This window comes from Rutidosis leptorrhynchoides, chromosome 2 (genome assembly GCF_046630445.1).
Source record: "Rutidosis leptorrhynchoides isolate AG116_Rl617_1_P2 chromosome 2, CSIRO_AGI_Rlap_v1, whole genome shotgun sequence".
Taxonomy (NCBI): Eukaryota; Viridiplantae; Streptophyta; class Magnoliopsida; order Asterales; family Asteraceae; genus Rutidosis; species Rutidosis leptorrhynchoides.
The window spans coordinates 202,975,955-202,988,992 of NC_092334.1; positions in this window are offsets into that span (position 1 = coordinate 202,975,955).

Consider the following 13,038-nt stretch of genomic DNA (forward strand, 5'->3'; position numbering starts at 1 on the left):
GTAGCAAGGTTTAAGTATATCCATTCTATAAATAAATAAATATCTTGTGTAAAATTGTATCGTATTTAATAGTATTTTCTGCTAAAATTTAATAGTATTTTATACCCCTCTGCTAAAATACGATTCTTTCCGGCATCCAAAGCCGTGAGACTTCAAGGAGAAATTGTTACGTTCGCGCAAAATCCAAATGAAACATTATATGAGGCGTGGACAAGATTCGGAAGGATGTTGAGAGGATGTCCTCAACACGGATTAGATACTTTTCAAATAGTACAAATCTTCTATAAAGGCGTAGACATCGCCACACGAAAAGACATCGACATAACCGCTGGTGGATCCATTATGAAGAAAACCGCAACTGAAGCTTACAAGATCATTGATAGCACAGCCTCCCACTCACATGAGTGGCATCAAGAAAAAGATATCTTTCGATCATCTAAAGTGGCTAGAGCCGATTCTAGCCATGACTTTGATTCCGTTTCCGCAAAAATAGATGCTTTCGAAAGACGAATGGAAAAGATGAATAAAGATATTCACGCAATACGAATCAGTTGTGAGCAATGCGGTGGACCACACTTATTGAAAGATTGTCACATTGAACCAACGATGGAACAAAGAAAGAATGTTTCCTATATGAACCAAAGGACGGGAAGTAATTATCAGAATAATTATCAACTGCCAAGGCCAAACTTCAATCGAAATCAAAACATTCTTTACAATCCAAAAGGACCCGAAAATAACTGGTATAACCAACAAGGTCCGAATAACCAACCAACTCAAAACAACACTTTCAATCAACAAAGACCTGGCTTATATAAACCACAACAACAAACCGAAGAGAAAAAGTCAAATATGGAAGACGTGGTATTCAAGCTAGTTGAATCTCAAACACAATTTATTGAAACTCAAACCCAAACGAACGAGAGATTTGATCAGTCATTAAGAACTCAACAAGCTTCCATTTTGAATCTAGAAAAACACGTAGGTACTCTTGCTAGCATGATGAGTGAGAGGGAACAAGGAAAGCTACCGAGTAATACTGAAGTAAATCCTCGGAATGAGAATGTTAATATGGTTTCAACGAATTCTGAAAAACCAGCACCAGAAGATGGGAAGGTTTTAGATGAGAGTAACAATGAAGAAGTTACACCACCACCACCCGAGTATGTAAAGCCAGTGGTGGCACCATACAAACCACCCATCCCGTTTCCAAGAAAAGGAGTTGAGTATGAGCAAGTGATAGGTAATAAAGATTGTGATACCTCTGGAAAGAAGAAGAAGAAAAAGAATAAGAAAGTGCAAGAAACAAAAGCCGTAAATATAAACCCGGTGAAGACAGTTCCACCAAAACCTCCACCTAGGGTAGGTGATCCGGGTGAATTTATTGTTCCTTGTCTACTTAGTGATTGTGTCATGTATGATGCACTAGCAGATTTAGGTGCAAGTGTAAGTGTTATGCCTCTTTCCTTATATAAGAGATTAGGTGTAGGTAAGTTAAGTCCAACGGATATGAGTGTTCGACTCTTTGATCAAACCATTAAGCACCCAGTTGGAATTGCTGACAACCTACCCGTTCAAGTAGGTAATTTAACCTTTCTAGTCGAATTCATTGTCATTGACATAGAAGAGGACTCAAACATTCCTCTAATTTTAGGACGACCATTCTTAGCGTCCACCGGGGCGTTATTTGATGTAGGAAATGGAAGAATGACACTTAGTAGTGGTGACAAATCGATCACCTTTATGATTCGAAAGTCTAAATCTCCACCAGCCAAAACCGTTGAACCAGTAAAAACAATTGGTAAGAACCATGTGGTTTTACCAACTCCAACGGTAATACTTAGCAATAATAAAACGCCTAAGTGTGGGGAAAATGAAGTAAAACCTAATGATGACTTGATAATAAAGAACCCCGTTGTTGATACGAAATTAAATAATCCCGTTATTAACAGTTCAATGAAGAAACTTTTTAAACGGGCTATCGATGCTAGAAGTAAGGGGAACTTTAAGTTATGTAACCGGTTAGTATCCAATCTGTCGCCTAAAGAAAAGGCGAAACTAGTTGAATTTTGGGATATTACGGAAGAAGCCGGGCACTGGCTTAAAGAAAAAGTCACAGATAGGCAAGTTGATTATGGACCAAAAGAAATTGACGATGAAGTTAATCACAATTTCGACACCACAGCTACCTAAGTGTGGGGAGATTCAAATGTTCTAAGAAAATGTTATCTAGAGTTAGTTGTTCTGTTCTCGTGTAGTTCCGAGAATGGAATCCGATTGGTCTTTTCCGCTAGCAGACACTAAAGAACTAGTTTTCTCCCCCCATTCTGAATTTTTGTTTTTTTTTTTAGGTTTTATATGAAATTAATATGCTTTTAAGTTTTGTGTGATATTTAAAAACAAAATTTACTTTAATTCATTAAGTTGAAAAAATGATTTCTAAAATTCGTCGTGAGTTGAAGACTAGGTCATTAAGCCGAAATTGCTTTACCCGAGGGTGGGACGGCAAATTTTGTTATCATTATTTTTAATTTTATTGATCTAAAGTATGCCAAAAAGATATTAGACTTTATAAATTTTTGAACGTGGGGTAATATACCCAACTTCAAAAATATGTATATATATGTTTGTATTTTATATTATGTACAAAACAGGGTAGAACAACGCACTTTCAAAGACTGTCATTAAGTTCAGAAAAAGGTACTAATTTTGACGACAAGAAACAAAATATCAAATGTGAAATAACAACAATATGTTTGCAAACTCGGTATTTTTAATCATTTTTCTACACTAATCACCCTCATGAATTTAAATTTTTACTGATTTCTTGCAAATGAGGGCATTGCAAGATCTCAAGTGTGGGGAAGGGTTATAAATTCTTTCGGGTTTACACTTGTTTTAATTGCCAAATTTTGTGATAATTTGAAAAAAATTTCAACTAAATGAATTCAAAATCATGTTTATACATATTTATGAACGATAAAACTAGGTGTTAATGCCGAAATTATTGTTACCTCGAGGACATAAATTCAGAAACAACCCAAAACGCTTGAATTCATTTAAAATGGGATAGAAGAGAATAAAAAGGCAAAGAAAAGAATAAATAAAAGCTAAGTGTGGGGAGAATGTACCAAGTTATTCAATTAAAAACCATCTATCACATTTTTGTATAAGAATTATTGCAGGTACTTTTGCTTTGGACGATACTAATCAGTTTTACCCGGTTTACTGTAATACATTTGAAAGAAAGATGGATCTACACGATGAATCAATTCCATCATTAAAAGGAAGTAAAGTCTTCCGAAAAAGACACGCGCTTCTTGATTTAGGTCAAGAAGTTGTCGTCCAGACCAGCTGTAGGTTGACGAAAAATCTAGAAAAGTCATCTCTAAAATCAGCAGGAAATCCACGGACCTCAGCATTAAACAGGGTCGCCAAGTGGTCAGATTTATCCTAACCATGAGAAGGATTTATCTCGTACAATGGGGAGGCACCGTGCAAATTAGCTGGATAAGACTAATGAATCAGATCCCCAGAAAGGATAATCTCCTTAAAGATTAAAAATCAGCTTTTAAGACTGATATTACTCAATCCTAGAGATTGACCTTAAAGATTGAGAATTACAAACTCATGGAATTCAATGATATCTAAACTCGAGCTTGAACGAGAAAATATTTTGATCAAAATTATAAACCGATTTGTTTTCTGAAAACCCTATTTTCAATGCGTTCATTACCATTGAACGTAAAATCCTAGGAATTCACCTGGAATTCATTAGGTCACCTGAATCAAATCGGGTGTCAACCGTAAGAACGGTGGTTGCATAGCATGGTCAAAGACAGGACCTTGTGCCAGACCGACAAATTATAAGGGTGAGCTTTACTATTGCTCCTACCAAGGATAGTAATTGCGTCCGACACGTTATAGACCATAATCAAAAGCATGTCACGGGACATTGCCTTAAACAGTTGCTTGTTCAACGCTTTCCTTTACAACCGGACGGTAGTTTGCCGAAAGGTAATATACGGAACAAGTAAACTGGACGTGTTGCTTTCCAAATACAAGGTTAGCAAGTGGGTGACACAAAACCGCAAGTTTTGAGCTAAAATTTTCAAATCTGAAACCCACCAAACCCACAAAAATATTTTGCAAACACCGGTAAAGGGTTATTCCGGAAAACTTATCTAGGGTAAAAACTAGATTTAATTTTCAAAAGATCAAATGTTTTCATAAAGATCCAATTTCCTTAATGGATCTAAATTTTTATAGTCATGTGGGACTGTAAACCATATCGTTACTACCATTGTTTATACCACCGTATAGAAATCACTGATGTACAAAGTGTGAAGAATAAAGAAGTGATTCTAGTATTTCAAGACGATATTGCTTGAGGACAAGCAACGCTCAAGTGTGGGAATATTTGATAATGCTAAAAACGAACATATATTTCATAGCATTATTCCTCAAGAAAGACAAGCTTTTAGTTGCAATTGTTCTATTTACAAGAGATATTCGTTTAAATAATAAAAGGTGAAGACAAAAGACAGATTCGACGAGTTGAAGACACAAACGACCAAAAAGCTCAAAAGTACAAAAGACAATCAAAAAGGTTCCAATTATTGATAAGAAACGTCTCGAAATCACAAGAGTACAAGATATTAAATTGTACGCGAGGACGTTCGAAAATCCGGAACCGGGACCAGAGTCAACTCTTAACGCTCGACGCAACGGACTAAAAATTACAAGTTAACTATGTATATAAATATAATATAATATATAATTAATTATATTAATTATATATATAATATATATATATTATTAAAACCATCGGCAGCCAGAAACTCCAAGGGTGTGAAATGAAAATACCTCTCCGCGACTCGCGGAGTTTTAAGGCCATTTTGCCGCGAGTCGCGGAGCCCCAAATTTCACTTCTGGCTATAAAGCCAACCGAATTCTGATCGAATTTTACACATTATTTTCATCTCTCTCTCAATATATACGAGTAATATATATTTATATTTATAATTTATATTTTAATTTTAATTATAATTCTACTAATAAGGGTATGTTAGCGAATGTTGTAAGGGTGTAAGTCGAAATTCTGTCCGTGTAACGCTACGCTATTTTTAATCATTGTAAGTTATGTTCAACCTTTTTATATTAATGTCTCGTAGCTAAGTTATTATTATGCTTGTTTAAAATGAAGTAATCATGATGTTGGGCTAATTACTAAAATTGGGTAATTGGGCTTTGTACCATAATTGGGGTTTGGACAAAAGAACGACACTTGTGGAAACTAGACTATGGGCTATTAATGGGTTTTATATTTGTTTAACTAAATGAAAGTTTGTTAATGTTAATATAAAGATTTACAATTGGGCGTCCCTATAAATTACCATATACACTCGATCGGACACGATGGGCGGGGTATTTATATGTACGAATAATCGTTCATTTAACCGGACACGGGAATGGATTAATAGCCACTAGAATAATTAAAACAGGGGTGAAATTACATTCAAGGGTAATTGGTGTAATTGTTAACAAAGTAGTAAAACCTTGGTTTACACGCAGTCGATAACCTGGTGTATTCATTAAACAAAGTATTAAAACCTTGTTACAATTCGAATCCCCAATTAGTTGGAATATTTATCTTCGGGTATAATAATAATTTGACAAGGACACTTGCAATTTATATTTATGACTGATGGACTGTTATGGACAAAAACCAGACGGACATATTGAATAATCCAGGACAAAGGACAATTAACCCATGGGCATAAAACTAAAATCAACACGTCAAACATCATGATTACTGAAGTTTAAATAAGCATAATTCTTTTATATCATATTTTATTTCCTTTATTTTATATTTAATTGCACTTCTAATTATCGCACTTTTATTTATTGTTATTTCATTTTATCGCACTTTTAATTATCGTACTTTTTAATTATCGCAATTTAATTTTTATCGCACTTTTATTATTCGCAATTTCATTATCGTTATTTACTTTACGCTTTAATTTAAGTCTTGTATTTATTTTATATTTTACATTAGGTTTTAACTGCGACTAAAGTTTTAAAATCGACAAACCGGTCATTAAACGGTAAAAACCCCCCTTTATAATAATAATATTACCTATATATATATTTGTATTTTTATAAAAGTAAACTAATATAGCGTTGAGCTTTGTTTAAAGATTTCCCTGTGGAACGAACCGGACTTACTAAAAACTACACTACTGTACGATTAGGTACACTGCCTATAAGTGTTGTAGCAAGGTTTAAGTATATCCATTCTATAAATAAATAAATATCATAGCATTATTCCTCAAGAAAGACAAGCTTTTAGTTGCAATTGTTCTATTTACAAGAGATATTCGTTTAAATAATAAAAGGTGAAGACAAAAGACAGATTCGACGAGTTGAAGACACAAACGACCAAAAAGCTCAAAAGTACAAAAGACAATCAAAAAGGTTCCAATTATTGATAAGAAACGTCTCGAAATCACAAGAGTACAAGATATTAAATTGTACGCGAGGACGTTCGAAAATCCGGAACCGGGACCAGAGTCAACTCTTAACGCTCGACGCAACGGACTAAAAATTACAAGTTAACTATGTATATAAATATAATATAATATATAATTAATTATATTAATTATATATATAATATATATATATTATTAAAACCATCGGCAGCCAGAAACTCCAAGGGTGTGAAATGAAAATACCTCTCCGCGACTCGCGGAGTTTTAAGGCCATTTTGCCGCGAGTCGCGGAGCCCCAAATTTCACTTCTGGCTATAAAGCCAACCGAATTCTGATCGAATTTTACACATTATTTTCATCTCTCTCTCAATATATACGAGTAATATATATTTATATTTATAATTTATATTTTAATTTTAATTATAATTCTAATAATAAGGGTATGTTAGCGAATGTTGTAAGGGTGTAAGTCGAAATTCTGTCCGTGTAACGCTACGCTATTTTTAATCATTGTAAGTTATGTTCAACCTTTTTATATTAATGTCTCGTAGCTAAGTTATTATTATGCTTGTTTAAAATGAAGTAATCATGATGTTGGGCTAATTACTAAAATTGGGTAATTGGGCTTTGTACCATAATTGGGGTTTGGACAAAAGAACGACACTTGTGGAAACTAGACTATGGGCTATTAATGGGTTTTATATTTGTTTAACTAAATGAAAGTTTGTTAATGTTAATATAAAGATTTACAATTGGGCGTCCCTATAAATTACCATATACACTCGATCGGACACGATGGGCGGGGTATTTATATGTACGAATAATCGTTCATTTAACCGGACACGGGAATGGATTAATAGCCACTAGAATAATTAAAACAGGGGTGAAATTACATTCAAGGGTAATTGGTGTAATTGTTAACAAAGTAGTAAAACCTTGGTTTACACGCAGTCGATAACCTGGTGTATTCATTAAACAAAGTATTAAAACCTTGTTACAATTCGAATCCCCAATTAGTTGGAATATTTATCTTCGGGTATAATAATAATTTGACAAGGACACTTGCAATTTATATTTATGACTGATGGACTGTTATGGACAAAAACCAGACGGACATATTGAATAATCCAGGACAAAGGACAATTAACCCATGGGCATAAAACTAAAATCAACACGTCAAACATCATGATTACTGAAGTTTAAATAAGCATAATTCTTTTATATCATATTTTATTTCCTTTATTTTATATTTAATTGCACTTCTAATTATCGCACTTTTATTTATTGTTATTTCATTTTATCGCACTTTTAATTATCGTACTTTTTAATTATCGCAATTTAATTTTTATCGCACTTTTATTATTCGCAATTTCATTATCGTTATTTACTTTACGCTTTAATTTAAGTCTTGTATTTATTTTATATTTTACATTAGGTTTTAACTGCGACTAAAGTTTTAAAATCGACAAACCGGTCATTAAACGGTAAAAACCCCCCTTTATAATAATAATATTACCTATATATATATTTGTATTTTTATAAAAGTAAACTAATATAGCGTTGAGCTTTGTTTAAAGATTTCCCTGTGGAACGAACCGGACTTACTAAAAACTACACTACTGTACGATTAGGTACACTGCCTATAAGTGTTGTAGCAAGGTTTAAGTATATCCATTCTATAAATAAATAAATATCTTGTGTAAAATTGTATCGTATTTAATAGTATTTTCTGCTAAAATTTAATAGTATTTTATACCCCTCTGCTTTAACATCAAGTATTTTTGGCGCCGCTGCCGGGGAATTACTCTTAAAAGCCGGAAGCGCAACGCTAATAAAAAAAAAAAAAGATTTTTTAGTTACTTTTATTAAAAATTCGTTTTTGTAAAAATTACGTTTTAATCATTCAAAAATATAAAAAGAAAAACAAAAATATTAGTATTTTTAGGATTTTGTTAAATATTTAAGTTTTATAAGTTTCTTTATTTTTATTTTAGTTTATAAAAATATAAATTTTATTAAAAATCGTTTATTTAAATTAAAAACAGAAAATAATAAAAAAAAAAAAATAAAGAAAAAACGCGTAAAAACAAAACCTGTCAACTGAATTCCTGAACCCCGCGACTCGCGGGGTTTTCCTCTTTATTTGCCGCGACTCGCGGAGGTCTTCTGACACACGGACAAAAACCCTAAAACCGCATTAATCACGGGTTATTATTTATTATTATTATTTAAACATTATTATTATTATTATTATTATTAGTTTTAAGTTTTATTTTTATTTAATTTATGTATTTAGTTTAAATAAGTTTAATTAAATTGTAAAATTAATAGTTTTATTAAATAAATAATATAAAATAATATTTTTATAAAAATTGTACTTTTTACAACTTTTTGTATATTTTTATATTTTGTACCTTTTTAATCGTTGTAGCGTAACTTTTGTATTTTTAGCTCATATTTAATTTTAAACTTAGTTTTTGCTATAGTTATTTTTACTCCTAGATTTTTAGGCTTTGCCGTAAAATCCCTTAAGTGCTTATTCCTTAGACTAAGTTTTAGGTGCTTTAGAATTTTACGACGCCGTATTTCGCACTACTTTCTTATTTTTATTTTTCGACGCCTATTTTTCGACCTTTTATTTTTCGACATTTTTCGACGCGCAATCTATTTCTTTCTTATTTCTCGCCATTCTAGTTTTTAGGACTTAGAATTTTTTTTTCTACTTCTTCTCTAAATTTCTTAAAATTACGAAAATTTATTTTAAGTGGTTAAATTGATAGACATCAAAATTTTCTGGTTCGTAGTAATAGTTGGATTTGTACGTGGACCGGGTTATTGGAGCCAAACAGTCCTCAATTATATTGAGACCAAATGAATCCTGCCCCTCTGCTGCATCTTTTGGCTATTCGAAACGTGGGCAAAATCAGAAAAGTCTATTAATTGGATAACTTATATAATTTTTCTTTCCTTTTAAAAACTAATAGGATATTCAGTGAATGCACCGAGTAAAACGTTCACCACCTTTCATACGTTCACCACCTATAACTCGATCAAGACATCTAGCCAATATTCAGGGACAACCAACTCAAATTTCCGATAATCCATCTTTTGAACCCGACTTCACAATTAAGAACCCGGAGCATATTCAAGGACAATTCCAAGATCCTGAACCACTAATTATTCCTCCTGAACCACAAACCGTTAAATCAGAGTCCTCTAGTGATTCGTATTCAACAAATTCAATTATGGAAGTAACGGAACCTCTAAGTATGGAAGATCGAATGAGAGCTAAGCGCACGGGCCAAGGTCACGCCATTGTTAAACCAGAAGTTAATGCTCCAGATTATGAAATTAAAGGACAAATCCTACACATGGTAACTAACCAATGCCAATTCAGTGGTGCACCGAATGAAGACCCAAACGAACATCTTCGTACGTTTAATAGAATTTGTACACTATTCAAAATCCGAGAAGTGGAAGATGAGCAGATCTATCTCATGTTGTTTCCCTGGACTTTAAAGGGAGAAGCCAAAGATTGGTTAGAATCGTTACCTGAAGGGGCGATTGACACATGGGATGTTTTAGTTGAAAAATTTCTTAAACGATTCTTTCCGGCATCCAAAGCCGTGAGACTTCAAGGAGAAATTGTTACGTTCGCGCAAAATCCAAATGAAACATTATATGAGGCGTGGACAAGATTCGGAAGGATGTTGAGAGGATGTCCTCAACACGGATTAGATACTTTTCAAATAGTACAAATCTTCTATAAAGGCGTAGACATCGCCACACGAAAAGACATCGACATAACCGCTGGTGGATCCATTATGAAGAAAACCGCAACTGAAGCTTACAAGATCATTGATAGCACAGCCTCCCACTCACATGAGTGGCATCAAGAAAAAGATATCTTTCGATCATCTAAAGTGGCTAGAGCCGATTCTAGCCATGACTTTGATTCCGTTTCCGCAAAAATAGATGCTTTCGAAAGACGAATGGAAAAGATGAATAAAGATATTCACGCAATACGAATCAGTTGTGAGCAATGCGGTGGACCACACTTATTGAAAGATTGTCACATTGAACCAACGATGGAACAAAGAAAGAATGTTTCCTATATGAACCAAAGGACGGGAAGTAATTATCAGAATAATTATCAACTGCCAAGGCCAAACTTCAATCGAAATCAAAACATTCTTTACAATCCAAAAGGACCCGAAAATAACTGGTATAACCAACAAGGTCCGAATAACCAACCAACTCAAAACAACACTTTCAATCAACAAAGACCTGGCTTATATAAACCACAACAACAAACCGAAGAGAAAAAGTCAAATATGGAAGACGTGGTATTCAAGCTAGTTGAATCTCAAACACAATTTATTGAAACTCAAACCCAAACGAACGAGAGATTTGATCAGTCATTAAGAACTCAACAAGCTTCCATTTTGAATCTAGAAAAACACGTAGGTACTCTTGCTAGCATGATGAGTGAGAGGGAACAAGGAAAGCTACCGAGTAATACTGAAGTAAATCCTCGGAATGAGAATGTTAATATGGTTTCAACGAATTCTGAAAAACCAGCACCAGAAGATGGGAAGGTTTTAGATGAGAGTAACAATGAAGAAGTTACACCACCACCACCCGAGTATGTAAAGCCAGTGGTGGCACCATACAAACCACCCATCCCGTTTCCAAGAAAAGGAGTTGAGTATGAGCAAGTGATAGGTAATAAAGATTGTGATACCTCTGGAAAGAAGAAGAAGAAAAAGAATAAGAAAGTGCAAGAAACAAAAGCCGTAAATATAAACCCGGTGAAGACAGTTCCACCAAAACCTCCACCTAGGGTAGGTGATCCGGGTGAATTTATTGTTCCTTGTCTACTTAGTGATTGTGTCATGTATGATGCACTAGCAGATTTAGGTGCAAGTGTAAGTGTTATGCCTCTTTCCTTATATAAGAGATTAGGTGTAGGTAAGTTAAGTCCAACGGATATGAGTGTTCGACTCTTTGATCAAACCATTAAGCACCCAGTTGGAATTGCTGACAACCTACCCGTTCAAGTAGGTAATTTAACCTTTCTAGTCGAATTCATTGTCATTGACATAGAAGAGGACTCAAACATTCCTCTAATTTTAGGACGACCATTCTTAGCGTCCACCGGGGCGTTATTTGATGTAGGAAATGGAAGAATGACACTTAGTAGTGGTGACAAATCGATCACCTTTATGATTCGAAAGTCTAAATCTCCACCAGCCAAAACCGTTGAACCAGTAAAAACAATTGGTAAGAACCATGTGGTTTTACCAACTCCAACGGTAATACTTAGCAATAATAAAACGCCTAAGTGTGGGGAAAATGAAGTAAAACCTAATGATGACTTGATAATAAAGAACCCCGTTGTTGATACGAAATTAAATAATCCCGTTATTAACAGTTCAATGAAGAAACTTTTTAAACGGGCTATCGATGCTAGAAGTAAGGGGAACTTTAAGTTATGTAACCGGTTAGTATCCAATCTGTCGCCTAAAGAAAAGGCGAAACTAGTTGAATTTTGGGATATTACGGAAGAAGCCGGGCACTGGCTTAAAGAAAAAGTCACAGATAGGCAAGTTGATTATGGACCAAAAGAAATTGACGATGAAGTTAATCACAATTTCGACACCACAGCTACCTAAGTGTGGGGAGATTCAAATGTTCTAAGAAAATGTTATCTAGAGTTAGTTGTTCTGTTCTCGTGTAGTTCCGAGAATGGAATCCGATTGGTCTTTTCCGCTAGCAGACACTAAAGAACTAGTTTTCTCCCCCCATTCTGAATTTTTGTTTTTTTTTTTAGGTTTTATATGAAATTAATATGCTTTTAAGTTTTGTGTGATATTTAAAAACAAAATTTACTTTAATTCATTAAGTTGAAAAAATGATTTCTAAAATTCGTCGTGAGTTGAAGACTAGGTCATTAAGCCGAAATTGCTTTACCCGAGGGTGGGACGGCAAATTTTGTTATCATTATTTTTAATTTTATTGATCTAAAGTATGCCAAAAAGATATTAGACTTTATAAATTTTTGAACGTGGGGTAATATACCCAACTTCAAAAATATGTATATATATGTTTGTATTTTATATTATGTACAAAACAGGGTAGAACAACGCACTTTCAAAGACTGTCATTAAGTTCAGAAAAAGGTACTAATTTTGACGACAAGAAACAAAATATCAAATGTGAAATAACAACAATATGTTTGCAAACTCGGTATTTTTAATCATTTTTCTACACTAATCACCCTCATGAATTTAAATTTTTACTGATTTCTTGCAAATGAGGGCATTGCAAGATCTCAAGTGTGGGGAAGGGTTATAAATTCTTTCGGGTTTACACTTGTTTTAATTGCCAAATTTTGTGATAATTTGAAAAAAATTTCAACTAAATGAATTCAAAATCATGTTTATACATATTTATGAACGATAAAACTAGGTGTTAATGCCGAAATTATTGTTACCTCGAGGACATAAATTCAGAAACAACCCAAAACGCTTGAATTCATTTAAAA